This window comes from Falco punctatus (genome assembly GCF_963210335.1).
Source record: "Falco punctatus genome assembly, chromosome: 12".
NCBI classification, from domain to species: Eukaryota; Metazoa; Chordata; class Aves; order Falconiformes; family Falconidae; genus Falco; species Falco punctatus.
This window is the reverse complement of record NC_137592.1, coordinates 16612449-16640021: the sequence shown is the minus strand read 5'-3', so window position 1 is coordinate 16640021 and position 27573 is coordinate 16612449. Positions and strand designations below refer to the sequence as shown.

General features: G+C 45.7%; 1 long non-coding RNA gene across 1 annotated transcript in view; it reads left to right on the top strand.

The window, feature by feature from the left end:
* LOC308071981 overlaps window positions 1-27573 on the top strand; it is a 55625-nt gene extending 28052 nt beyond the window's left edge. The window contains exon 2 of the long non-coding RNA XR_013931452.1: window positions 1-27573. This exon is cut by the window's left edge and continues 15404 nt beyond it. This is a non-coding gene — a long non-coding RNA (uncharacterized lncRNA).

The following is a 27573-nucleotide window of genomic DNA, read 5'->3' as shown; positions in this document are numbered from 1 at the left end:
CTTTGAAGTGTGGACAGGCTTTATGATGATGCTTCTACATTTTGAACATGTGGGTGTTTCAAGTAGCAGGATTTGACAGAAAAGCCAACCCTGCTTTATTTACAATCTCTTTATCTTCTGGAGACCTGGTATACTTTAGCAATCAAAAAACAATGTAATTTTGACAATTGTTTAAAAAAGAAGAAAAGGAGAATGGAAAATAAGTTAAAAGCACTTGTTTGTCTATTACATATTTATTTTATGCATTTTTGTGATCAAATGGGTGCTTTGCCAAACTTGCCCTGGTCACAGATATCAGCCTCCTTTTCTCATGAACTGATGTGAATGAAATGTTCAGTCATTTGCTGGAGTGTAAAGCATTTTCCTTTTTTAAGTAGGAGCCAAATTGCAGGAGTCAGTGTGTGCCAAGGAGAAATAAGACAAATGAACCTCTTCCACCATGCCAATAAGCAGTCAATGCAGTCTTTGAGGACAGGTTATCTAGATGCATAGAGCTTATGACGTAGGCACCCATAGTGCTATAAAGTCAAGGAGCTTAAAATCAGGCAGATAAACCACAATTAAAAGAGGTGTTTCCCATGGAGAACCACAGACAGTGGTCTGCAGCAGCAGGTGGAAGAAGAAGAGCTTGACATATATCTCTATACTACTAGGAATGCATCCCAGTGACATCCTATACTACTTGCAGTGTGTTGAGCCACCTGGCCCTCTCCCAGGACAAGGCCTGGTAGCCAGTGGGGGACTCATCCAGCGAGAGAGGCCACTGTTACTGAGCCTCACTTCATTATCTGCTGGCCCCTCGTTTGGAGTGAGCTGCATTTTGCTGCAGCTTGTCATTGCTGGGCCTTGTCTGCATGCAGGAATAACTCGCATTCAAAACACCTAGCTGTCCCTGTGCGGCACTGGTGAGAGCTGGGATCGCCGGTCCCTTCAGTAAACTCCTGCATGTCTTAAACGGCTACTGATCACCGCTGGCCCAGGGAGCTGTGCTTGCTTCCCAAACTCGGTAGAGGTTTCCTGGCTCTAACTCCCATGAATTATTCTCCCTGAGCCTGAGTTGTTTCCCCAGATCCTATGAAGGGATCTAGGGATGCTATGGCTGAAATACCCTAATGATTCAGGATTGCTATGACTTAAAATCCTAATTAGATCCCTCTGTGCATTATGACTGACTGTCTAATTGTGGGATGGCCTGATACGCTTTTCAACAGGACTTCTGTCTCATTCAGTAAACATAATTAGTCCTGCTATAGGAGCTCCCTTTGGCTATAATTCCAGTTCTCAGATGGCCTCTGAGTACACACCTTGTGCCCAGAGTGCAGGTTAGGGAGACACTTGGATGTGTATCAACCCCTTCTTATGCCCTGATGTCCCCGTAAGGAAACTTTGGCACACAGCAAAGAAGGAAACCACTGAATTCTCAAAAAAAGTGTCTGGTCTGGATAATCAGGGAAACAGGGGTTGTGAATGCCCCTGCAGGTAAGGCAAAACACAGCTTACGTGACCCTTACATGTGGACATTTGGGAGCAAATGTTCACAGCAAATGCAGCAGGGATCTGGAGAAGGCGGTGGATGGGGTCGTCATGGTTGAATCAGTGTGATGCTTCCTGGAAAAATGGATTCTGCCTGTACTGCAGCTGCAGGGCTTGTGTGTGACGCTAGGCAGAGAGATACTAACTCTGTTTTCCATATCCTGCCTGTGCACGATGCGAGCTGCAGAGTCTGCTTTGCAAAACAGGGGAGAGAAATCAGCAACCAGACTCAAAGCAATTAAAGTGCCACAAAACCTAGCATCCCCTACCAAATCAGGACTTTCAAATGAAACATCCAGCACTGCTGGACATTTCAGATGTAATATCTCACTGTCTCAGTTCCCCATCACCACGGGAAGTAACAAGACCACATAATTTCTCAAGATTTTTTGTGTCTATCAATTAATTAGTTTTTGCAAACCACTCAAACACTGTAATGATGAATGCTTTAAAGAATTTATGATTAATGTTGTCTTCAGATTAAGTCTTCACAGGGTACATAAATAAGGCCTGGGGCCGTACACAGAAAAATGAGGATAGAATGAAATACTGAACAGCTCCTTCGGCGGGGAGCAGATCTATTGTGCACTGCAGGTGGTGAGGGTGCTTGGAGGTGACATATGTGGGCATGCAATTAAAGACCATGACAAGCGCTTTGCCCACACAGGGCTGAAGCAAGCTTGCACAGACCTCTTTTTATTGTTATCTTTGAGTTGCAACTTTTCAGATTTTTAATTCAGTGAATGTGAGGGGTTTTTATGTACTTCATGTACCAAGACACAGGCACAACTCAGAGTTAATTTGTTTGTGTCTCGGTACACAAAGTACATTTGAAAAAGAAAAAAAAAACCCTCTTACATAAATAACAAATGCTGGAAATCACACGGCTGGTAGTGACATGTTAGTGCGGCCTTGTCATGAATACTATGGGGGGCATGGTGCCCATTAAGGAGTAACGATATAATATTCTTTCCCGGGTCATGTTGCATAGTGTTCCTGTGCAAACTCCTCCTGCCTCCAGCCCTGGGTATGCATGGGATTATCTCAGCATCCTGTATTCCTGGGCAAGGATCCACTGGTGAGCCATCTGCTGACTTGTGAGGAAGGACTGACGAGCCAGCTTTCCCCTCCATCTTGTCCACTTCAGAATTTGGGGGCTAAAATGGTACCCTGGCTTTCTCACCACTGTTGGCAGTTCAGCTTCAATTTAGTGTGAACGTGACTCCTGCGGACGCCAATAGCATTAAAACACTGGGCTATGCTTTCTGGCTCAGCTGGAGTGTTTCAGGAAGCCTATGGCGGGTGCTTCCAGGCACAAATGGCATGGTCATCCAGGGGGCTGGCACTAGCCCTGCACCCCCCCAGTGTCAGTGCAGGGGGAGCAGCAGATGGGGCCTGCTGCTCCTGGAGACATGGCAACTGAGCTGGTGCTGCTGGCAGAAAGTCCCAGGGAAGTAATTCAGAATAGCTCAGGCTTCTCTGTAGGATGGTCTGGGCTAGCGATGAATTATCAAACAGGAGCCAGTGAACTTCTAACCTTGAGGTTTACTGTTCATCCCCAAGGCTAAATGAGACTAGGTTGTAATCCAGCTGAAGCTTAGGTGTCTTCTATCCTGGCTTCCTTCACTCAGGTGCCTGCAAAATGTGGGTCAAATCATCCGGGGTTGTCCTAACCTCAGAGAGCCTCCATGGGACAGCGAACAGAGCATCTCACCTGCGGAGGGCTTCAGGCGTTTTTTCTGCACTAATGCTTCTGCTATAGCTCTTCCTGGGAGACCGACCCAGGATTAGCAATGGTGGATTTCTTCCTTTCATCCTCCTTCCCTGCCATACGCACGGTCTTGCTGCACAAGATCTGAGCACACTTTGGCACAAACCAATGCTTTGCTGTGGAGGGAATCCAACCTATCCTAAATTACAGCTAAGCCAATCAGAGCTTGCCAGTTCAGCTCAAAAACAAACAATCCCATCTAATTTTCTGCATGTATGTTTTCCCTGCATATTCTTTAGCTTTGCCTTGGCATTTCTATAGCAGCAGGAGACTATTATCTTGTCAACAATGGTCTATTGCATTGACATTATCTCTTAATTACACAATTACTTTGTTATGTACTGTAGTACGAGTAATAAAACATCTGAAGTACTTCAAGCAAATATAGTTTTAAAGGTTTAAAAGAAAAAAAAAAAACAATCAACCCTTGATTCAAACTCTTTGCTAAGTGTAAGGACTTTTTGTTCTCTTCATAGGTTAAGGTAGTAACTCTACAATTAACGCTAGGAAAGGTGTAGATAAAATGTGTTTTTTGTTGGGATTGGGAAAATGGTGCTGCATCTCATCCTAAAAGACGTGTCAAGTGAACCGGGCTGCTTTCTTCACATCACTTGACATATCGCCATATGAGCCCTCAAAAATGAACTGGGTCCAATCCTGCTCCCGCTGTGTGTCTAGATTCATCCTGACAACACACTGCATGGGCCAGCCACGCCATGGGGGAAGCGCTGGCCTGACTGCAGTCCTGGGTACCTATGTGGTCGCATCCCTCCTGCACCAGATACACACCTGTGAGAGCTCTGCTGGTTTTTCACTCCAGAGATGCTGACCTGGGATACCATACTGGCACTGCTGTTGCCTGAAAGTATGCTGGAAACACAGCTCACAGCCAGGTACTCTGATAAGCTGCTCCCATACCTACCAGGTTATCTCTCACTGGCAGCTGCATCATGCCCCAGACTTGCTCCCAACAAAGTCAATGATACTTTGTCGTTGACCTTGAATGACAGCAAATGCATGACTTTGTAGCCTAGACAAACCTGGCACATTTTGCAAGTATTTTATTCTAGAAACAAGTCTCCTTAGTCCCTTAAAAGTCTAACACTGCTGACTTTTAGACTTACTACTTTTTCCTACAAACCTCGCTTTGCCTCCTGACAACATCAATATCTTAAAAATAAATAAATAAGCATACAGTGCAAGCACCTAAATTGAAAAGCAGCAGTTGGCAGAGCCATACATCTTTAATCTGGATTTAGTCAGCCAGATAGAGTGAAGTTTAGCAAGACCCCTCAGGCAAATCATTCAACAAATTTACTGTACTGCACTTAAGAAGTCCATCAGTCCTTTCCCCTTTACACAGGTATAAAAGAGCCACGAGGCAGGAACGCTTCCAGTCACCACTCCTACAGCTCACTTCAGCCTCTCTTCTAGGATAAGGGAGGAGGGCAATGGTGGCTCTTGGTTAAAGCTTTGTGTGCCAACACAAAGGAGGGGGCAAGCTCCCAGGGCTGGTGGGGAGAAGAGGTGGGATGAAGCTGGAGGAACAGCCTGTGGGTGCCAACACCTGTACCAGTTTCACTGAGGTCCTTGCATTGTGTCAGTGTCTCTCTGAGAGGAAATGCATTTGCAGAGGAGATTCCTGTTTCTACAGAGGGTGCTTGTTTGGCTTTTCTTTTGTTTTGGGAGGACCATACAGGGAGGATTTGGGGAGGATGACTTAAGCAGGGCTGATTTTCATGTTTCATCTGTGCATTTCTAGCACTGCCAGTCAAGGACTGAAAGATGCTTCCAGCTGCTCAGCTCCTCATCCACTCCCATTGCCAGAGAATTTTAACTGGGACCCTTTTCTTCGAGTAGCTATTTCTAGTAATCAAAAAGATATCATAATGTTGCATTACTGAGAGATGGAAGAGAGAGGAAAAAATGTAGGTCTGTTATACATCACTTGGGGAACTAAAACCAGCAGCTCTGAAGTACTATCTGAATGTGGATGTTGCAGTGATGAACAATGAATAAGGCAGTGAGCAGAGCATGTAGGCTTTTACACCAGTCTGTTTCCTTCCTTGGGCTTCTCATCGAGTTTGCAACATGCGCTTTAACAAAGATTCAATGGCTGTTTTGCACTGAAATATTTACCAGAACAAGAGATAAGTCTAAGCTACACTGAGATCTCAGCCCCCTGTGACATACCGGAGGTGGGTCTGAGCCCATTCAGACTTCGCAAAAGTGTGAATATTTTTAGGAAGGATTTTGGAGGCAGAAAATATTAGCATTTCTGTGGGAAGGAATCTTGTGCATGGAACCAACAGGGAGTGAGTGACAAAACCAAGAGGGGAACACTTTTTCTTGCACAGAAATAAATGTTTTCTAGTAGCCCCTGGATAATGGGTCAGAAAGCAGATGAGATTCATTCGTCTTTTGAACATGTTCATGCCCATGTGGCTGTGTGTTGAATGCACTAACTGCTCTGGCAACACTGGTCTCAGACTCTAAAAATGTTTTCACAATAGGATCTTTGTGTTTGCTCCTTTTAACTTGATGAAGATATAATGCCAGAGAAGTTCAAAGACAGCAGGTGCTGAACCTTGGATCCCTTTTTTTCCCCAGATGGTTGCAAATATCAGCTGTCAGCTAGCTTATGCAAAATAATTCCTTCTGTACGACAAGAATAAACACTTTTCAAACATCTGCATTGAAGAAGAAAAACAGAAGACGATGACAATTAGAAAGATGGGGGGTCAAGGACAGCATAAACACGTAAAATGTCTGGGTAGACCTGTAAAGAAAAGGGCACGCTTTGTGAGCTGTGCTGCCACAGGTGCTGTATACTATGGACAAATGTGCTTGTTTTCCCTTTCTTCTCTTTGGCACTGGTGCTCAGATAGGTCCTGCCCTCCTGTTCCACCTCTGCAGCTCAGTGAAAAGTGATTTGTAAGTGTCTTCTAAGACATCTAATTTTTCGAGCCTCTGATACAATTTAGTTTCCAAATGTTCTTCATAAAATTTGCTATTTTGTGGTTAAAGATGTTTATTCAAGTGTAAAGAGCAATCCTTTGTTTTGGCAAAAAGTCTATGTGGAATGAATTTAGATTGCCGTAGTTGAGGTGTTGGTTTTTTTTATTTAAAGGTAAACATGAAATATTTTGACATATTTTACAGTTGTTTAACTTTTTGTTCTAATTAAAAAATGCAATGAAAATGCAGGTTTTTTGAGCAAAATTCCTGACCTGTTCTGTTATTGTATTTTGCCTATTCTGCATATATGATGTTTTCAGCAATAAACAGCAAACAGCCCTGTAGGATCACAGGGGAACTTCGGTCTTTTCCTCTCCTCTGCCCTGTTCCTCCTGGCTAGGACCTACTCTACAGTATAACATAAACATTTCTTTTTTACTCTCTTTCTTCCTTCTTCAGTCTTGCAGCATACCCGCCTCACCCTGCTCCCACTCTTTCGAATCTTTCTGCTTTGTCTGCTTTTCTGCAAATGAATCATTTTTTTTTTTTGCATCTGTTTTCGTGAAAAGGAAAAAACAAAGCAAAACAAATGAGCTCTGTGAAATGTCAAGGAGGCTGTTAAACAACAGTCTTGAAAATGGCGCCTTAATTGCATCACTAATGGGACTTTTTATCTAATTGAAAAGCAACGAAGCACATCATTTTTTTGTTGTAGTTTCCATTAAGCATTGCCTGAGAAGTGGAGAAATGATAAGGAACCACAAAAGAAATCTTTACAAGGGCTGGGGATCTAGTTGCCAGAGAGAGCGATGTGCCTCCCTGGGGACCTGGCTGACCATTTTACTTGCCATCCGAAGTGTCAATGCTGCCTGCAAAACCCAATGGGAGGTTTAAGGAGCCATAGAGAGGGAGTGGTGGGCAGTCACTAGGTCTGCATCAAAGCCATCTATTCACAGGGTGGGATAATACCAGCTCAGGTGCAGAGAACTGTAAGCCTCAAGTTTGTGGGGTTTGCAGAGCCTGTTTTTGTAAGAGCTGCATTGTTTGACACCACCTACCTGTGCGTAGCTCATGTGGGCAGTAGCAGTATCAACTCTATTTTTTGATAAACTTTAATGAAACCTTGGACCATAGATTCAAGCACATAAAAAAGGTGCCACGTACTTAGGATACCTATGGGCTCCTATACCAGGCTAACTGCCCATGTGAAGACTGACTCGCACATATACATGGGCCTTGACATGTTTGTGAAGCACTGCAATTACCGACTCTAGGATGCGCTGGGCATGCTGTCCCTCTGCAATTCCATTTCAAAACACATGCACAAGCAATCAGTGTCTCTCCTATGAGAGTGGATAAGCTTGTGGAAATTGATCTGTGCTTGTCCAGTAAGTCCTGCCCTACCATCTCAAGAAAACCTTGGCAGACTCAATCAATTCCACAACAAGCAGCAAGCTGACAATAAAACTTGAGGAGTGGAGCCTGGAGCAATGGCATCGTACATCCAGAATTTAATAACATGGTCCTTCGGGAGAGAAAATGAGATGGGATTCCCACCTCTTTGCTCTGTGCTCCTTTGGGAAGAAGCATACTGTTTGGGGGGGGGGGGGGGGGGGGGGGCGGTTCTTGGGCTGTGGGAATGGGAAACAAGGGACCCGTCTGGTCTGGTAGGTTAACACCATTGTGCCAAACAGCTTTAGCAGTCTGGCCTTGGAAAGGATATGGGACATCAGCAGTAGCTCTTCTTGTCCGCTTGTAGGGGTGCAAATACACCACATCTGGTCCTGGGACAATGGGGATTCCAGTGCCAAGGCTTCTACATGATCAATTATAAGGAGAGCCATATGGTTTTCTTGCCTTTGGATGTGATTTCTATTTGAAATTAGATATCACAACAAATTTGTCTGGAGGTTTAGAGCTTATTCACACTAATATTTATGAGTGACTGTGGTGGATAAATGAAACAAATGGTAGCTTAAATTGTGCTAGGAGAATATGAAGGATCAATTCAGCAAACAAAACAGGCTCTGATCTTGTTAGCTGTACAAATACACACAAAGCACATTCAGAGAATAATAAATATCTCAATTCAGCAGCTTCTTTCATTCCCTGAAACTCCCCTAGAAACTGTGTACCCAGACATAGATCCCACCAGGCACCTCTTTGGCTATGTATAGTAACTGCAAGTGGTGCACACAGCATCCTTCCTAGCAGCCTGTCCTGCAGGTGCTGCACAATTAACCCAAATCAGATATAATTGCAAATTGAGTAATTGAGTAGCAATTGAGTAGCAAATGCTGCTCAATTGTCCAAGCAAAGAACAGACTATCTAGTGAACTGGCTGGGGAACATAGCTTGGCAGAGTGCAGCTCCTGTGTGGAGAGCTGGTGTGGATAATTTTCTTTTTATAGAAGAGTGTCAAGGGACATTTAGTGATAATAGGTGAGAATACTCAGAATTTGTGTCTCATTTGAAATACCTCTGTTCCAACAGTGGACCCAGTCTGTAATGATACACTGGGCTGATGGTTTGGTAAAGACTCTGGCAGCAACACATGATTTACTTTTTCACCTGTACCTCTTCCCATGCCAGTGTGTTTATTTTTTTGAGAAACATTCTGACCTCTAACAACAGGCTAAGCAGAATTTCACAATAATTAATAAAACCAACTGGGCAAATTAATTTTGCTTAAAAACAAAACAAAACAAAACAAAAACCCAAACCTGATTGGGATAAAAAGTCTCAGCATTGACAGTCTCCTCAGGGAAATTCTGCACAATTACCTTTTGATACCCCTGGCATTTTCCAGCAGCAGAAATCCTGCAGTGTTTCTGAAACAGAAGCTGCTGTGCCAGCTTCCTCCACGCAGCCTGGCTCCACGGCAGCTGTCAGATGTGCTGCCGGGGGTCTGCAGCTCCCAAAGTTTTTAGGCACCGCCACTGTGCATCGTGCCTTACTGCTGCACCACAGAGGGGTCACTTGGTATCAGGCAGTGATCTGGGCCATGGGACTGGGGTCCAGGGGCGGTTTTCAGACAGCTGCCTTAAGCTGAAACTTACGGGTGGTGATTTTGGGGCAACCTCTGACATTTCTGATAGTTCTGCAGGTACAACTCTGGGGATCAGAAAAGGGCTGTGCCGGGAACACAAACGCGACAGAGTGGTGGCATGCAGGGGTCTGCTGCTGGGAGGTGCATCTCTGTGGCAGCAGTTTAGCCTCCTTCTGCAGATGGCAATGGAGGCATGGTGGCCTCCGGAGGCTGAAGTCCTGGCTCAGACCTTCACAGGCTTTTGAGGCTCCTGCAGTGAATGCAGGCAGAGTTTCGCTGTCAGTGAGATGGGGAGTCTTGGGACCTAATGAGATGTACTGTTTGGGGGCTTGTGGCTAGTTGTGTCCCTCCTTCATCTTCTTTTATCTTTTAATTTTTAGTCAGATAAAACAGTGTAAGTGAAAAGAATAGTAGAGGTGTTGAAGGAAACATTTTTTTTTCTTAATTGTGATGTGAGCAAAATGATGCATTTCACTTTAAATGAAAAGTACTATTTGAGGAACAGAAAATGTCCTGGAGACTGTTTTCTAAAAACAAACTTCTATTCTTTCCTTCAAAAGATGTTGCCAAGAACGTGCTCTATTTCTGTCTGGCTGTACTGAGGATATATACAAATATTTCCCCCCTAAAGAGTAAAGAGAACTGTGAGTCTTTTCAGGTCACTTTCCATGATCCTCCCTCCTCTCCATCACCTTTTATGATCACCCACCTCTGCTGTGCCAGTGATGCAGCCCTCATCCCTCACTCATGACACTGCCATAGAAGTAATCCCACTCTTGCAGCCGTCTCCCCGTGAATGGCATTGCTCCTCTCTCTCCTGTGTGGTGGCACTGCAATCAAGCGCAGGGGCTGACTGTGCACAGGAGAGGCACCTTGGATGGGGCCTCCTATTATGGTCCATCAGACTCCCCTTTAACATGGCTCTGCCCTGATTTCAAGGAAAACAAGCTATGGGTGAGGGCTGAACGCTGTTGGTCAGCCCGAGGCTGCTGCCTCCTTGCTGCCTCAGGCACCCCCAGGTGCCCACTTGTACCTTGCCCACCCTCCGTGCAGTGGGTCAGTGCTCTTCTGGAGGGAGGGGGGGGTGGGGTGGGGGGCTTTTATCCTTGGCATTGGCCTCACTCTGTACAGACAAGCAACAACAATGTGTTCAATGGGCTGCCTGGGCTGAAAGTGTGTAGAAGTGTCTTCAACAGCCTCTCTCAAACTGAAGGGCTCAGCCTGCAGAGGTGCTTACAGCGGAAACACTGTCAGAAGGGAAGGAGCAAGAGACTCTTGGAGCTAATAATGATGATAATGTTACAGAACTGAAAAAGAGGAGACAGAAGTCATTAGGAATGAAAGAGTTATTTAAGTAGAATAAGAAGGTATTTTTAGAGAACCTGGATAGATTAGCAGGGGGAAGGCTGATGAAAAAAATATACACAAATAGGCTTATCATTAAAAGTTGAATTAGTAAACATAGTTAAGAGGATTAAAGAGAAAAAAAATAAGCTAAATAGCTGAGATAGGAATAGTGCAATGGCTTTGAGCGGGTTGTGGTTTATCAGCATGCAACTTCTGCTCTGCAGGCAGAGAGCGCAGAAGAGCTGGTTGAGCAGCAAGCCCTGTGACACAGTGGGGACTACTGGTGCTGGGCATCTCCTGAGGACTTCTGCCATGGCACACGCCTGTGGTGAAACTGTGCCTGAGACACAGGGGATCCTCCTCGTGCCAGGGATGCCGCTCCAGGTTTTGGAGGTAGAATTCCCTCTTTATAGGGCCTGTTAACAACCTTCTACTAGAAGCTGCATTTCTGCAAGCAGTGTTTCAGTAGACACTAGGGACTGTATTTTCAAACATGAGTGTTTGCATTTATTGCCATGCTTTTTTCTAGACAGATATTTGGGCACTTATGGTGCTTAAGCATGTAATGATGGCATTAGTACAATGTGCTTTTTAAGAAAATCTGGGGGCAAACCCCATGACAGTATAGACAGTATGCAACTTGACTTCAATTACTGGGCAGTTTCCTTTCTCCTTCTCATATACTTACCTCTATGAATTGTTCTGCTGGCATTACTAAGTGGGCTTTGACAGTCCTTTGGAGAGCATCTAGGTCTCAGTCCTCTAGCAGCACTTATTTACTGTGTTTTAAAGCTCCTTTTCATGTAGAAAGGTAGTGATTTCCCAGTAGAGACCAGTCTTCCAGTTACATGACTGTAACCCTTGGACCCTGCAGCTCACATGTTGCAGAAATTCCATGGGTCTGGATGGCAGAAGTTGCAAATCCCAGCTCTTAGACAAAATGCAATACTGGCAAAAGTTGGACTCATTTTGTTCATACCTGTTGCACTCAGTGTCCAAGCCACTAAAAGGACAGCTTTAGAAATAGTTACCAGCAAGGAAACCTCCAGGTCTTTATGTATGTTATCCCTACACAATCACATGTGCATACAGCTTTCGTGATTATTTGATCCTTGCAATAATTAAGACTATTTCTTGATAAAATACAGGGAAAAGGGTTTTCCACTCCAAAGTAATCTTAAATGTTCACGCTGAAACAAAATGTGCTATGCTTTGAGTTGTCCAGGCTTCCCAAGAAAAGCAATGGTAATTTCAGTCCTATTATGTGAAGTTTATAAGGGTATAAGACGTCTCTAGCACTATACTTTCTGTTTGATGAATCTCATTCTATTTGCTGCAGTAGTTGCTCAGGGTTGTTCTAAACATTTGTGTTAAACTCAGGGGAAATGAAGGGGTACAGAGCAAAAAGGAGGTCTCCATAGCAAACAGTCAAGGAGAAAGAGAAACAGCCAGGATGAAGCGGGATGTGCAACTGTTTCAGGAGGTGGGGCTGAGGGATTATGGGAAAGCCTGTGCAAGGGCAAGAAGGACAAAAGAAAGAGCAAACACTACCTCAAGACCCCCCAGCAGTAGGTTTTCCGAGATCTGGTGGCTTTATTATTGTGGCTGGGCTGTAAACAGTTGGCAGCAGTGAACAAAGGCTGGCCTCAAGTTCAGCCCAAAATTTCAGTTTATGATGTGACCTGTTTGATTTCTGTCTTTGGGAATTGTTACTCTTGCATATATTTATGTGTGGTTCTTATTCCTGTCATTTGCTACAACTCAGTTATCCCCACAGGCATTGCAATTACCGGGGGCTGAAGCTTTGCTGATACTCTGTGGCCTGTCCTAGGAATATGAGGTGCTGGGTTCAACGTGCATATGGGCTTGTATGTAAAGCCGGTGGAGATGGAAAATGCTGTTCTGAGGCCATCTGCAATGCCTCAAGAAAAATGTTCTTTATTTTTGAGTGAAAACAAAGCCCTGTGAATAGCCCTGTGAATACTTTTTCAACCATAACAGAACTCTGTAGAAACACTTCTTTTCAGATTAGAAAAGCTTATCAAGGTATTTTTATTTTTCTGCTAAAGCCTATTTCCTGGTCTAATGGGATCATCTCACTTGCCTCTCAGAGATCTTCCTGATGAAAAAGACCCTTAGTTAAAGCTAATGTTTCCATGAAATGTTTCAACTTTGACAAAACACTGCATTTCAATAAAAATGCTTAATCAAAAATATTCTGGCCAGCTCTACATATGCAGTCCTTTTCATTAGCATTACAGAAAAAATATTTTCCACAGAGCTACTTATATTCTTAAACTGTCATTTTGCCAGCAGTGAGCATTCACGTCCTGCTGGCTGGCGCTGCAGCCCGGATCCACCGAGATGTAAATCATGAAACCTACATTAGCTTCAGCGATGTGCTGTAAGAAAACATTTATCCCCTGAGTCGGCCTGCCCCAGAGGAGAATCTAACACATCGATTTGGATTTCTTTTTGCGGTTCACTGTCCTGCATTCCTCCTCTGTCCTATTGTTTCCTCTTGCTCCTTTGCCTCCACTTGAGAAGCTGCACGTAACAGAGCGCAGGATTTTTTTCCTCCTTTAGCAAGCTTGACTGAGACTTCCATTTCTTGCCCTGCTTGTTGATCCAGCGGAGCTAAGCTCATATCCTTCATAATCCAACACGACATGACAAGGGTCTCTGGGGACTATCCCTGCACACTACATGAATGAACAGTCCTATAAATGGTCAAATAGTTTTCCACCACTTTGACCTCTCTCGTGTTGCTCAGCTCTCAGAAAACGAAGATTACTCTGTTTCAGCCTATAGCACATTGAATTTGAAGAGCTCTTTTGTTCCCTGTTCTTCTTAATGATTGTTGATAAGTTATAATAACCATTTCATCAAGAGATGTCTGTGCTTTCTTCACCGTGGGAGATGCTGCTGTTGCTGTTCATGCATGGGGACACTGCGTTGGAAAGAAGTTACAGGTGTGGCTTTTGTGATGCTCAGCAACTGCCACCTACAGCTAAAGCTGTGAGATCTGGAGCAACCAGCCATCTCCTCCTGGGCAGAGCCGGTAGCAACACCCTTCAGAGGATGCAGCCTATTTTCCTGTGAGTGCAGAGAAGGACAGTGGCACAGCAGTGACCTCTGGGACTAAGGATCAATGTCATTTCCTTGTTGTCCCTCTGACCATGCGGCCATTCACCTCTCACCTTGGAGTAAAAAGTCCTCTACAAAAAAGCATTTGGGCAATCAGCAAGGACATGGATGTCCGAAGTGGGAGATGACTCCCGGGGGTTTGGTGCAGGCTCTGGAGGCATGTGTCCCAGCTGCGTGGTCCCTGCCAACTTACTGGCATTTTGGTTCCCTGCTGCAGGACCCAGCCTCGCTCCCTGCAGCCCCAGCAGCAGGAAGGAAACATTCTGAAGGGTTTCAGCCCAGCAAAGGCTGCAGGAATTAGTCCCCACCTTGTTAACTTTGCTGGAGCTTTGCTATCACCTGGGTGCAAAGACCTATCAAGGGGATTTCTGTTGCATTCTGTGAGCAAAGCATCTGCTTTTGGGATGGTTCACACCAGGGCAGATGGTGTAATCTTCCAGCCCTGCTTCTCTGTTCCCATCTCTATTGCAACCCCAGCACCCTGAGGGCTGTACCTATGAACCACGGAGGAAAAATGCTGGTCCTGGAGTCATCCCGGGTACTGCCTCCCTTGCCTCCAGGAGGTTTGTGATGTGGATGCAATTTATGAGGCAACAAGGCTGAGCGTGTGCTCACCTCACTCCAGGCAGCTCCTGAGCAGCAACCAAAGAATCCCTGTTTTCACCAGGGCTAAAATGGTTTGGACATGAGCCCATATCTCTTCATACTGACCTCAGCTTACCCTCTTTCTGGGTGCAATATCTCATGGGAAAGACTGCCAGGGCCATTGGCTGATTCTCCCTCTAATTATGCTGTGCAATAACAGTGAATAACACTGTTTGAAAGTGTCGTTTCCCTTCCTAGCTCCAGATCTACTCTTTCCCTTGCTTTTTTCTCAAGTATTTTCTCTTTAAGTGCTTTGTGGTGCTCTCTCACCCTTCTGTGCACACCTGCCATGGCTATCTTTCAACCAGGGGGATTTGAAACGATTAAGCATGCAGAAAATATTATCAGTGTCCTGTTTCCTCCAGAACCCTGAAAAAATACAATTTTCTGGTATTTTCATTTTCATATATTTCTCACTGCCTGCTTGCAGTGCCTGACCTGCAGAGACATTTTGGAAAAGAGGATCAACACCTTTGTGTAGCTGTTGGCCAGGCAGTCAGAACTGAAGCTGGAATGCCATGAGTGGAGCTGCATCCCCCCGTACTGTTTTCTGCAGATGGAGAAGCCAGCCTAGATAAAGGGGAGCAAAGACATTCCCTCCAACTCAGAGCCAAAATGAAAAGAAAACCCAAGTTAAAAAAAAAAAAAAAAGGTTTTTTGTAATTTTAATAAATTTAGTTTTCTCTTTATTTTATTCTCACCTTCTGAACTTTGACTGCAACAGCACATGGAAAGGATCACAGCAGACTATCCCTGACCAGGAGGACAAGCATAGAAGGTATATGCAGACAGAAGTGTCCAGTTTTAGTGAGGCCATGACTTGCAGGACCCCGAAAACTTTTACTCTGCCCTAATGGGAATTCTCACAGAAGCAGGAAACTCAGCCGCTGAATGTAAAGCACCTCTGCAACTGTTAATCTTCTTTGTTATTGAACCTCCCTCTGCCTCACACACTTACTATTTGGCCATTCCTTCCATTTTGTTTTGCAATGTTGGTGTTGGTGTCTCTCTTTCCTGTAGTAGCACACCTGCTTTGTGATCCTTTTCCATAAGCTGTCAGAGCAATTAGCCTGGGACCCTCCTTTCCTGTAGTTAACCTCCTGCGCTTACAAGAAAGTAGAAATTTAGAAGAAATTATTTGGGGGCTAGTGATAGCTGAAAGGTCCCGAACAGGGCAAGGACATCTAGAAAGACTCAGCCTGTATTAAAACCAGCCCCGTCAACCCCCTGCCACATTGCTTGTTTTGTGGTAGAAATGAAACCTCAGTTTACACCCAAGGAGAAAGAGCTTTTTTTCCAGCTACTGCACCGATTTCCTGCAGTGACCTACATGTACTCTCCATCATTTTGAGTCTACTACATCTCTCCTTTACATCTCTCCAACCTAATCACATCCATTCCCCTTCTTAGCTGCAGCTTCTCTCTTACCACTGTCAGAAGACTTCTTCTCCCTCTTTTAATCTCCAGCCTCCCTGTCCCCCTGCCGCCAGAGCAGCAGCCACAGCTGGCTTTTCTCCCCCTCCCTGGCTTCCTCCTGCAACTTTGCTGCCCCTGTCTGTGCCTTGCACCCGTGCAGCCTTGCCTGTGGGGTGCATCTGCAGTTGCTCTGTGTGGTCTGTCACAGCTCAGCTCCTCTTGCCTTCCCCAGGAGTCCTTCAAAAACACTTCACAACGGTTCTGACCATGAAAATAATGGTGTGTAAAAAGTTTCAACAAACAAATAAATAAAACACTTTCTGGTTTTGCTGTTTCCAGAAAAGAACAGAGAAATGGACACTAGGAGAGTCCTTGCAGGAGGGGGAGGGGGGGAGATTTTTGTGAATGAGTGGAGGGTCAGATCAACCTCTTACTTTCCAGTGGACAAAACATACGGCAGCGCTGTAGCTGTGAAGATCATAAAGGGTCAGAGTTACATGCCTTCCTTCTCATCATCCTTTCAAATTCTGCAGAAATCTCTCTGTTGGATTTTATTGCTATTTTCTGTGGCAAATTGAGGTCACTCTGCTGGGGATTGTATAACATTCACAAGCATGAATGCGGGCTGATGCTGCCTGCCAACCTTTGTGCCCAGTGGTGGTACAAGACCTGCTGCTGGTGCGACCTCCCACATGTGTAAGTTCCTCCTCAGGCTGGTTAACAAACACTCACTTCTTCCAGAAGCAAAGGATCGTGTTCTCAACCTCAGCACCCAGCCGCTGCATTGTTACTGTAACAATAGTGCTATTGTAACTGGAAGGGGATGACGTTTTCCAGGGATTCATTGAGCAAGAAAGGCTCCAAAGTGTGTGAGACCTGAAATGAGCAACAAATGACAATTCAGTATAAAGTCATTCTCTTGTCTTTTGGGAGAGTGAGAGAGAATAATATGATCTAATAAAAGGTATTACATTTCAACCCTACATACCTTGCCTCTCCAACACAAAACCAGGCTAGAACAACTTTATTTGGCCAAGACGCAGGTTTAGCAACTGGTGAATTGTTTCTAGTTGGGCAGCAGGCAGTTGGAAGTGTTGGAGGCAGTGAAGGGAGTTGAGAATATGTTTATCCAGTCCTGGTGCTGATAAAATCAACAAGCTTTCTTCTCCTTGCACCACCATTGCACGGACCTGTGCTTGTTCACGTGTTAAATGTGCAGGCACGACTGCTTGAGCCAAGGGTTACTCAGATACCTGTGTGTTTAACTGCATGCACAGCTGCAGCATTAAATATTCAGGCAAACAACTCCTGCAGCTTTTGCCTCCTTTCAAAGTGTGACCCAGTGAACCCCTGCAGGCTGCCTGAACTGCGGCGAAGCCTTGCCAGTTGGGCACTCTATCTGTTTTAAAGGCCAAGCTATCAAGTCTTACACACCAAATCTGCAATTCAAACAGACTCCTCTTCACATTCCCCAGCCTGCATTTGAGACATTCACCCACAGCCTCGTAATCTTGCTCCCTCTTCATCATGTCACCTGCTTGAGAAGCTGAGATCTGGCATGGGTGGAAGGTGGTGAGACAGGGTCCTCAATTTCCCAGCCTGTGACAGCTTCCCTGGGAGGATGTGACCCCATTTGTCACTTATTACATGTGGGCTGGGAAAAGGAGAAAACACCTGCTTAGACTGTTGTTAGCTTAGGAAGAACCTGGGTCTTGCGATTAAGGGCACAACTCAGGGCTCCTGTCCTCTGGCTCTGGCTCTGACACAGATGTCCAGGTGGCCTTGGTCAAGTCACCTCACCTCCAGGGGAGTCTGGCCCCAAGCTGTTTTCCTCCATCTCGTTGCCTACCTCACCTCTTTGTGTCAATGTGCCTGTGTAACCCTGAGGACTGCTACTAAGATGCCTGCGCAATTAAAAAAAGTGAGTTCTCTGACACTGGGATTGTGACGGATCCACCTGCCATATTTTCCACTTTCACTGGGAAAAAAATGGGGTGTGCCACAAAAGAAACCAAAAACCAACAATGGAAATCTCTGCTTGACTTTGTCAGCTGGAGCAAAGAATTACACTGGCTGCCACAGTATGTGCTGCCTCATGTGACACAGTGCTGACCCCACGCTTCTGCAACACCAAAACAAAGATATCCCAATTCCGAGAGTAGCTTTTGTCACCACACTCTTTTTAGGTTTTGGATCCGTAGTTCCAAGATGGGAATACCTTTGCCCTGCCCACCACTCGCCTCCTGCCCAGCCCATCGTAATCTATAGGCAAGCTTGAAGAGGACAGTTGGATTTGCTCACTCTCTTTTTTGTCTGTGATTTGAAATCTGCTGCATTTCTTTACTGTTGGAGAAAAAAAGATCTTCCTGTATATTAATGTTAAGTCTGTTTTCACCCCACGCCTCCATCCACATCTCCTCTCATTCCTTTTAAAGACAGCTTGACTGCGGGTGTGAAATACAGTGTGGGGAGTCCGTACATTACTTCCCTTGAAGTAAATTAAGATTTTTGTTATTTAGCCATCATTTTGCCTGAGCTATTTACGTAGCCTTTCCCAGGTGCAGGCCTGCGCTGTTTGCTGGGAGATTCAGGACCCAATTGAGCTGTCAGTCCCTGCTTTCCTCCTCAGGGTAGTCGCTTCAGTGCAGCCACTGTCAGCCTACACCTGGGTGCAAACCAAACCAGGTTTGTGCTGAATGAAAAGTGCAGCCATTACAACACTCCATTTTCATTTGCTCACCAGATCCTCCAAGGAGACCTCCAGCTATCAATTATTTGGGAAATTGGAGCCATCTGTGGGGTCCAGGGAGCTTTATCTTTGCATGCTGCGCACTGCAGTGATATGAACTGGGAGTCCCATAGGAAAAACACTTTTATTATTTAAAGAGCTATTGGCTGTCATTGCTTTGCCCTCCATTGAGGTCTCTGTAGCTTTCTGATTGCCTGGCTGTTTAGCTTTACACTGATTTATTGTACTTACATAAATAGGATGACTAATGTGTTTTCCAAATGGCAATTCTACACCCAAGTGTAACCCCCCTCTTTGTTCTGCGTGAGCCCTTGGGTGTTATTTTCTTTCCCGTATCCATCCTGAATTGCCTTGTTTCTCTTGGGCTTCAAGGGTGTCTCCAGTATCTTCAGGAAGCTTTGCTTGCCTAGCAGCAGCCGCTCATTGCTATGCAAAGGGTTGTGGTTTCAGATCCTGTCTGGATTACTGAGCTGCTCCCCATGTGTGGCTGCAGAGCTGCAACCTCACCAGCTTCTCTCCCCGGCAGAGGCTGGGAGACTGTGTCTGGGATCACCGTGTCCAGTTTTGTTCCCCCAGTACAAAAAAGACATCAGCAAAATGGAACAAGGTGGTCTTGGTGAATGATCACCAGGATGGTCAGGGAGCTGGAGCACAGCATGTAAGAGAAAAGGCTGAGACTGGGTTTGTTCAGCCTGGAGAAGAGAAGGCAAAGGGGGATTTTACTGGTCTTTTCATCTGGCTAAAGGAGGGTTTAGGGAAGATGGAGCCAGGCTCTTCTTAGAGGTGCACAGTGTTAGGACAGGACGCAAAGGATACTAGCTACAGCAAGAAAAATTCTTTTTCATAATGCAGAATAAATTCCCAGGAAGCTAGCACAGCACTAAAACAGGGCCCAGAGAAGCTGTCAATCTCCACTGCTAAGGAAATTCAAAATTCAAGTGGACAAGGCCCTGAGGATCCTGCTCTAGCTTTGAAGTTGCCCTGCTGAGAGCAGGGGTTGGAGCAGACAGCATCCCGCAGTCCCTTGCAACCTGAGTTATTCTGCGATTCTGCCCTCTGTCCCTGCCTCCCAGGAAAGCGCTGGGCAGAGCAGGGGAGCCTGGCCCAGCTCTGCTTTTTGTGGCTACCCATGTGAAATATTGTTGGGAAAGGAGATCTTGAGAGGAGGGGGAATATAATTCCCTCTCCCTATTAACAGTACCTGGCGTGACTGTCTTTTCCATTTGGCCAGAAACATTTCTGCAGGGAAAAAAGAGAAATTGGACCCTGCCTCACATTTTCAGAAGTCCTGTGCAAATGGTCTGACTGCCTGTGCAGTCTCTGCTGAGCTGGGCTGAGCTAGAGCCGAGCAAGTTGTGGGAAAAAAGCAACAGGTCAAACAAATTTGTGAGGAAGCTCTCCCAGTTGTGAGTTCAAGAGAGAGGAGGGGGTTTATTTATTGCATAAATCACTGTCTTGCGCTGTCTCTGTGTTTGTCTGTGGCTTTATCTATTAAATGGAGCCATTAGAAGAACCAAAATGCTCCCTAGAGTCATTCAGGATGAAAACACTTTCCCTGATGTCCTAGCTACTTCTAACCACCAGAAACAATTTCCTGTCTCTCTGAGGCCTTTGCTACACACAGTGAGTAAGTGATGGGCTGGGATGGCTGAGTGGTGCCATCCTAAATCTCTGCTTTGTCGCGCGTGATGAGTTAGAGTAAATGCAATAAATTGTGGTGTGTTAGTAATGTGAAAAGCAATGAAGCAAGGCCCAAAGCAAGAGCAGGCCACTTTGCAAATGAGAAGTCTGCAGCTGATAGTCAACAGTGATCAGAAAGCCATGGCAGGCTGGTGGCAAATTGAAAGCAGCTGCAGGCTTTGGTCCAGTCTCTTGCCAGAAGCATGTGTTGGGTACAAAAGGGCTGCAACCAGTGTGCGTGGAGGAACATCCTCCAGCAACCTCTGCTTTCTGCTTTTAGGTGCTTCATACACATCTGGATGAAAACGTATTGTTGGAAGCCATCTGGGGGATCTTGGCTCTGGTATGAGACTGGTGCAAGTGTAGTAAGTAAACTTGCTCATTCTTTCTTACCGTGTTGCTAGCAGAGTTAGTGGGAGTATTTCATTTAGTGTCAACACGATTAACAATCATTTCCCCCTCAGTCAAAGTCTGCATGAAAATCTTTTCCCTTAGAAGACATTTTCCTGCTTCTCTGCTCTGATGGGACCTCAAGCCAGACCGAGAGTGGAGGTCCCTCTGTCCATGAGAGCTTATGGTAAGTTCTGCCAAAATTCAGGTGGTTAAGCCCCCGAAGCCAGGTTGGTTTAGGATGCTGACTAAAGCAATTAACTTTCTAAGAGATGAAGGAAACTCAGATAAGGCAAAAGAGAAATAAAGGGCTTTAGAAAGAAGAGTGACCTGACCGCAGTGTCTTTGGCCCTCTACCCCTCTTGGCCCTGCTCAAGGTCCTGCAGCAACAAACCTGTCACTTGGTCCCATCTCCCCCCTTCCAGCATCTCCCTCTTCTTGCAGGCTCCAATCTCCCATCCCCATGGAGGCACCTGGGTCATTGCCCCAGGGAGAGCCGTGTCCCTGCCCCATCCTCCAGCCAGCCTCCACCCAAAGCGACATCTCACAGCTGCCAACAAGGAGATAAAACAATCCACCTCATGAAAAAGCCCTGCTCTCCCCTCCCAGGCGGGTTGGGCTTGCTGCTTGGCCTCCTGCAAATGAGCCCCCCGGGGCTCTGGCAGTGCAGGGGTGCCCTGGCTTCTGAGGGGTGCCTGCGGTGGCCGTAAGCAGGTGTGGGAGCTGGCGGCAGTGTGGCAGTAGCACTGCAGAGCCCTGTAGGGTGTCACCGGTTTGGTGCTTGTGAACCCTGCTGAGCCCCCTGGGCGCACCCCGTGATGGCACCGGCTGGCGGGGACACGGCTGGCACTGCGGCATGGGCACAGCCTGCCCTAGCTGCTGGGGCAGGGCAGCCTGTCCAGGGCGCCGCAGGCAGGGGAGCAAGGTGAGAAGTTATTCAGTTTCTAGGATGCTTTGGACAAGAAAGCAGGTTTGTGGTGGGGTGAGGAGCATGAAAGTGCGATCTGTGGCAACAACAGAGCATTTGTCTGCTCCTGTGCCCATCTCCTACACTGATCAAAATATTTTTGGACAAGAAGCATATTTCCACATCAGAAATTTAAAAATTCTGAGAGACAGAGAGAGAGAGATATACCTTTCTCTCTTTTCCACCCTCCCCACAGCTCACATTGACGGCTGATCTCTCTTTGTTCGACTTGTACAAGACAGACAAACAGCCCTGTGGTCAGCCCATATCTCCTTCAAAAGCCAGCCAGAGAGCCCAGGTCCCACCTACTGCCTTCCTTGCACTGTCAAAACCTTGCAGTGTTCCCCAGCCCCATTTAAGAAATATGAAGCTGTGACCATGTTTATTCATTCAGTAACTGTATGGGATTTATTTTTTCCTTTCCCTTCCCTGACCTATGTTGAAGCATGTTTACACACTCATGCATGCTGGCAAGCTGAAAAACACGCAGGCTACAGGGAGCATTTCATGTAACACCTTTATAGGATTAAATATTCAAGCAGTTCCATTAATCTTGCACTTAGCTGCACTGAACTGCATTACTCTCACCAGTGACAGCTGGAGGAACAAGTGCCCAAACACATTGCTAATGTGTTTACACTCCCTTCCTACTTTGGAGTTCCTGGTAGTCTAATCTGGGGAACCTCTTACGATGCCAACATCCACCTCTGGAGACTGCTCAGTCCTCAGCATGCTTTGCAAATTGTTTGTTGAAAGAGATCCTCTCTTATTACTTCCCTTCCTTTGCCTTCCAGTGGGCAAGCAAGCAGCAAGCAGTTTGATCCACAAACTGTGCAGAACACGAAAGCAGGAGAGAGGGAATGTAAGCAAATGACCCAGGCAGAGGGGATCCAGGTCCTCAGCTACCCCCTTCTCCATGGCTATCTCCTTCCAACTGGGATGCAAATCAGTGCCTTCTTGGATCATGGCTTTGAGATGTCAGTCACAGTCTCCCAACCCATTTCTTATCCCAGCCTGCTTCTGCCCAGCTTCCCCACCAGCACGGGTGTGGTTGCACAGGTTCGGCTGAGAGGTGCTGAGTGCTGCACTGGTTTTCATGCATTGAGGCTCTGGCTCAGATCCATTAAGCACACCTTGTATTTCCCTGACTCCTCTGCAGTTCCTGTCATGTACAGGAGCGACAGCGCTGGATGTGAGAGGTGGTTCCTGTTCCCGGCCATGCTCTATCCTATTGCAGGACAATGGCAGAGTATGTCTACTGAAATGAATGATGTGTTAGTAAAGTTGACACAGGTGGGAAGAGGAGAATCAGGCTTCAGGTTTGTGTGCAAAGTATAATCATCTCGCGGTTTCTGCAGGCTGCATAATGAACCTGCCCAATGTAAAAATAATGCAGTTTCTTGTGATTCTGGAACGCCTCCTCATTAAAATTGTACATTCGCCTTTCTTTAAAAAGTGACATGTGAGAATGTGTTTATTGCATCGTATTAAAAAGCAGAGAAAAATTGCAAGGACCATCTCACATTGCCAGGTACAGCAAACACTGTTGGCATCCCTAATATCAAAGTTTTTAATTTGATAGTTTATATTCCATTAGCATCCCTCATCTATCAAACCTGAAGTGCATAAATGTAGCGTGGCATACAGTACTTCACATTTGCAAAGACAGTGCTGTGAGATGCATAAGAAAATATTTCTTAAGGCTCTAAAAAAGCCATTTTCAATATGATCTTGTATTTGCAAAACTAAAAAAGGACACTGGAAGTGGATGGGCTGTACCAATATGAAAAAAACATTAAAGGGTTACATTTTACAGACTCCTCACAAGCACCTGTTTGTTTACCTACTGACCAAACAATTGCCTTATCTAATGAGCCCTCTATTCTGTTATTGCACGGGCCCCCAAAATATCACTAGCACTTGTTTAGGAGGCAAGGAAGAAAACAGTGCCCACAAACACACTTCCCTGGAGGGAAGCTACTTCCTGGTGTTTCAGATTGTGATCAGCATGTGATGAAACATTGGTGTCCTTAGTCTGGTGAATCCTCTACTTAAAATTTTCAAATACTTAGAGGTCTTTAAAGGTCTGTATTTTGGGGTCTAAAATAGGTAATCCCATAAAAAAGGATGATTTTTTAGCTGCCAGGTGTCAAGCGCTCTCTGAAAATTAGGGTCCTTTTAAAGGAGAGTACCAAAAATCCCGCTGTCCTAAATCACTGCATGTTTTGGGAAATGCTGGCTGCTGCTTTTGGAGGAGATTAATAACCTTTTGAGATGAGTGCAAAATGTTATGTCTCTTTTCATTTCTGTGCAGAAATCTGTTGATTCAGACTCCCGTGGCAGGGAATGCAAGGCATTACACATAAGGTTAGTAGACCCCTGTTACTTATTTGATTTAATACATAATAGGGGACATTCCACTAGTCCATTTTACACTAGTCAATAACATAAGCACAAACAGTGGCTGAATAAAATTAAAAGAACACAAAACCCCTAACACAACTATTTGTCTCAGCAGCATACTGCTGTCCAGTTGGACTCTGTTGCAGAAAGCCACTCAAGCAAGGTCAGACTTTGACAAAGGACACATACTCTGTGACTACTTGAGCTGCTCAAGATAAAGTGAAAGTAATCACCCATGATTCAAGATAAAAACCTGTTTCCACAGAGATCCCCATCCTTTCTTCCTCTGCTTTGTGTACAGCAAGCCTTACATCGATTCACCTGTCATTAGACAATGCTTGGACCATTTCCTGACTTAGCTACACAATATCTTCTCTTTGAAGGGAGATTTCATCTTTGGTGCTATAAATAGCATGATGGTCTCTGACTCTTATATGCCCTCAGTAGTAAATGGGATTAATTTAACACTGGGATGGTAGGTGCAGTACGGGGAGGGATCACTCCATCACTGCTTGACTGCTTCAAACCACTGCTCTGTAGGCTAACCTGGTTTGAAGAGGTATTGCCTCAAATCCTCCCCCAGTTTTGTTCCTGGCTCACAGGGGTGGTACCTGTGGCTGTGCTCACACTGTGGTGAGCTTACATAAGCCAGGGCTGCTTGGTAACATTTCAGATGGTGAACAAAGTGGGCGAACTCAGTCTTTCTGCCTCCTGACATTCTAGGGGACCCGACTTCTCCCAGAGACATCAGGAATCTTGAAGCTCCTGGGACTGACTGAGAAGCAGGAGGTACTCTAAGCACTTGAGAAAGTGCCCAGCTGGAAGTCAAGATTTTGGGATGCTCCAGGTGGCAAGTCTTTCCATAGTGCACTTCATCACTCTTCACCACACAACGCTTCAGGGCTCAGCCTGTATGCAAGCCTGGTGTCTAGGGAAGGAGCTACGGAAAAAGCTCTGCTTCAAGTATTCATGAGATTTGGGGCCAAGTGAGCAGGCTGGGATTTGCACTTGCATTTTATGCTCTCCCCTGTCTCTTTAACTTGGACAAAACAGAACATCACCCAGCATGAGAGAATCCCCACACGGATTTGAAGTAGGCAGTTGAGCCAAAAACCTGGATACAAACACAGTCTGTGCATCAGAGTGGGGATTTGTTTACAGCCCCAGAGCACCTTCTGTGTCTTCATCTCTGCCCAGTGGAAACAAGCAAACAAAATGCACCAAAAAAACCCTCCAAAAACCACCAGGAGAGACTTAGCTACTGTGATTAGCAGAAATTTTGCAAGAAACAATGGAAAATGACAGCACGCAAATCCCAAAAGGTGTTGTTTCAGGCAGTGCTACAGATGTGAGCACAGAGAGCAGATGTTTTGAGACCATTCGGGAAGGATTGAAGTCAAACAAAATCAGTTGCGTTATGCTAGTTTAGAGCCACCAGGTAGAGCTGAACACCTTGAACCATGAATCCTGTAGACCCTTCCAGCAGTCATCAGCAAACACCCACACGTGTGAAGAGGCTGAATCCTCCACAACTCAAATTGATACACTCATATCAAATGCACTCACAGATCCCTAAAGGAAGCTCCTCATGAGCTGAGGATGACAGGACATCTGCCAAGAGCCATGTGTTCAAAGTAAACTCGTTCATGGTTGCATCCATTTCAGAGTGGGATTTCAGCCCTGTGTGCAGGGGTGGGTTTGAAGTCTGTTTCGGGGAATCATTAAATTCTTAGCTCACCTTTTCTTCTTCACAAGATGGCAATGTTGGTATTGTTTACATGCGGACTGAAGCGCTGTCATGTCCTCACCTGCTCCAGGCCTCCTGTCTCCATCCATCCAGTCTCTGTCCTCAGAGGTTTCACATATAACTTTCAGCTATAGTCAGTACCACAGTTTGTTTTGATAGCTTCAGTCTGTTTGCATCTCTGCAGTCTTTGCATTTAGTGAACTAGTTACATTGTACACCACGTGCCTGGTTGCAACCTAATCTTCTGGCACTCAGCTTTCATGCAGTGTGCCCCCTTGTACCTCCTTCTTTTCCCACAGTACTGCTGGCATAGTTGGGGTCAGCTTCAGGCAAAAGTCCTCTTCTGGAGGAGGCAGATCCTAGGCTTTTAGGTCACAGCTTCAGCTCCCTTTTCTGTCTCACCTGTAGATGTCAGGTGTAAATTGCCTCTGTAATTTCCTTCAGGATGTCCTCAAAAGAGCACTGGAGGCATCTACGTTTACCTGTGGAAATCCATCTTTTGGAAAACACAGGTCCCCTGATACAACGTACAGGGATGCAGTTGGAGTGTGGCAGGCTGGAAGTGGAGTCTGCACAATGTTTCCGTGTGAAGGGAAAATGCATTTCTGGAAGGGGACAGCTAGCACCTTTCAAGCCCAACTACCCTGTACATAATTAGCACCTCTGGTGTTGTTGCAGATGCCCTTTAGCTCTTCTGCCTGGGCCCTGAGCCCAGAAACACGCCAGCACCATTAGGTCCCATCTAAAGCGAGACATCCGTCTGGGGCTGCAGAACCAAATCACAGCCTCAGGCGTTGTAGCCCTCTGGTGCTCCCTGCTAGGCATATCCCATGAAAAGCAGAGTGTGCAGCATGGATATTGGCCCATGTCCCTCCGGAGTGGTGGCAGCAGGTGGTGTGAGACCCTGCTCCTCGTTCAGAGCACAGGAGGCTCCCACCCACGTGCTTTGGGGTCCTGATGGCTGGTGCTGGGGTCCCACACCTCTGCTGGTTGCTGCTCCTGGGGAAAACCACTGCCGTATTTCACCCAAGCAGGCAAAAGCAAGCTGGCTCAAGACCAACCTGTGGTGTGAAAAAGGAAACCAAATGCAGAAGAAAATCGCTCTCAGTTTCAAAAGAAGTTCATTGAACTGGTCCCAAATCACAGCACCCGGTCTACCTGTTGCTGCCTTAAATATGCACAAATAGAATTGTGGGCATTGCATGGCTAAAGATACAGAGCGACACACACACATTCAAATAATTATATATGTATATATATGCATTACACACACTTGAACTCACCCATATATTTATATTAATAAATTTGAACTGCATTTTTATATAATTCTGTTCTACTGCAGTGAAGAAGGTGAGCTTCTTTTATTGAAACCAGCACATGTGAGTTTTTCAGAGCAGAAAAACAAAAGAACAAAACCCTGCAACCTCACACTGCCCAAGAGTGGTTTCTAATTACAGTCACTGTTACAGATCACCACTGCTGAGGGATGCAAAAGAGAAAAGCTGAAAGATGATGGCAGAATTGCCGGCAGCTTTCAAAGCAACCTGTGGACTGCTAATGCAGAGTGTGGAAAGCTTTACTACCGAAAGCATCAGAGCATGAGAGACCAAGAGAAATAGGGAAGGGAGGAGAATACCATGGCCTGTCACACAGCCATCAACAGGGCCCCAAAATGAAAACTTTTCAGCTACATTTAATCATTAACTAACAAACAAGCAAATAACCTGAAATGTGAGCTGCTAGCAGACCTATGAATAGTAATAAGGATTTC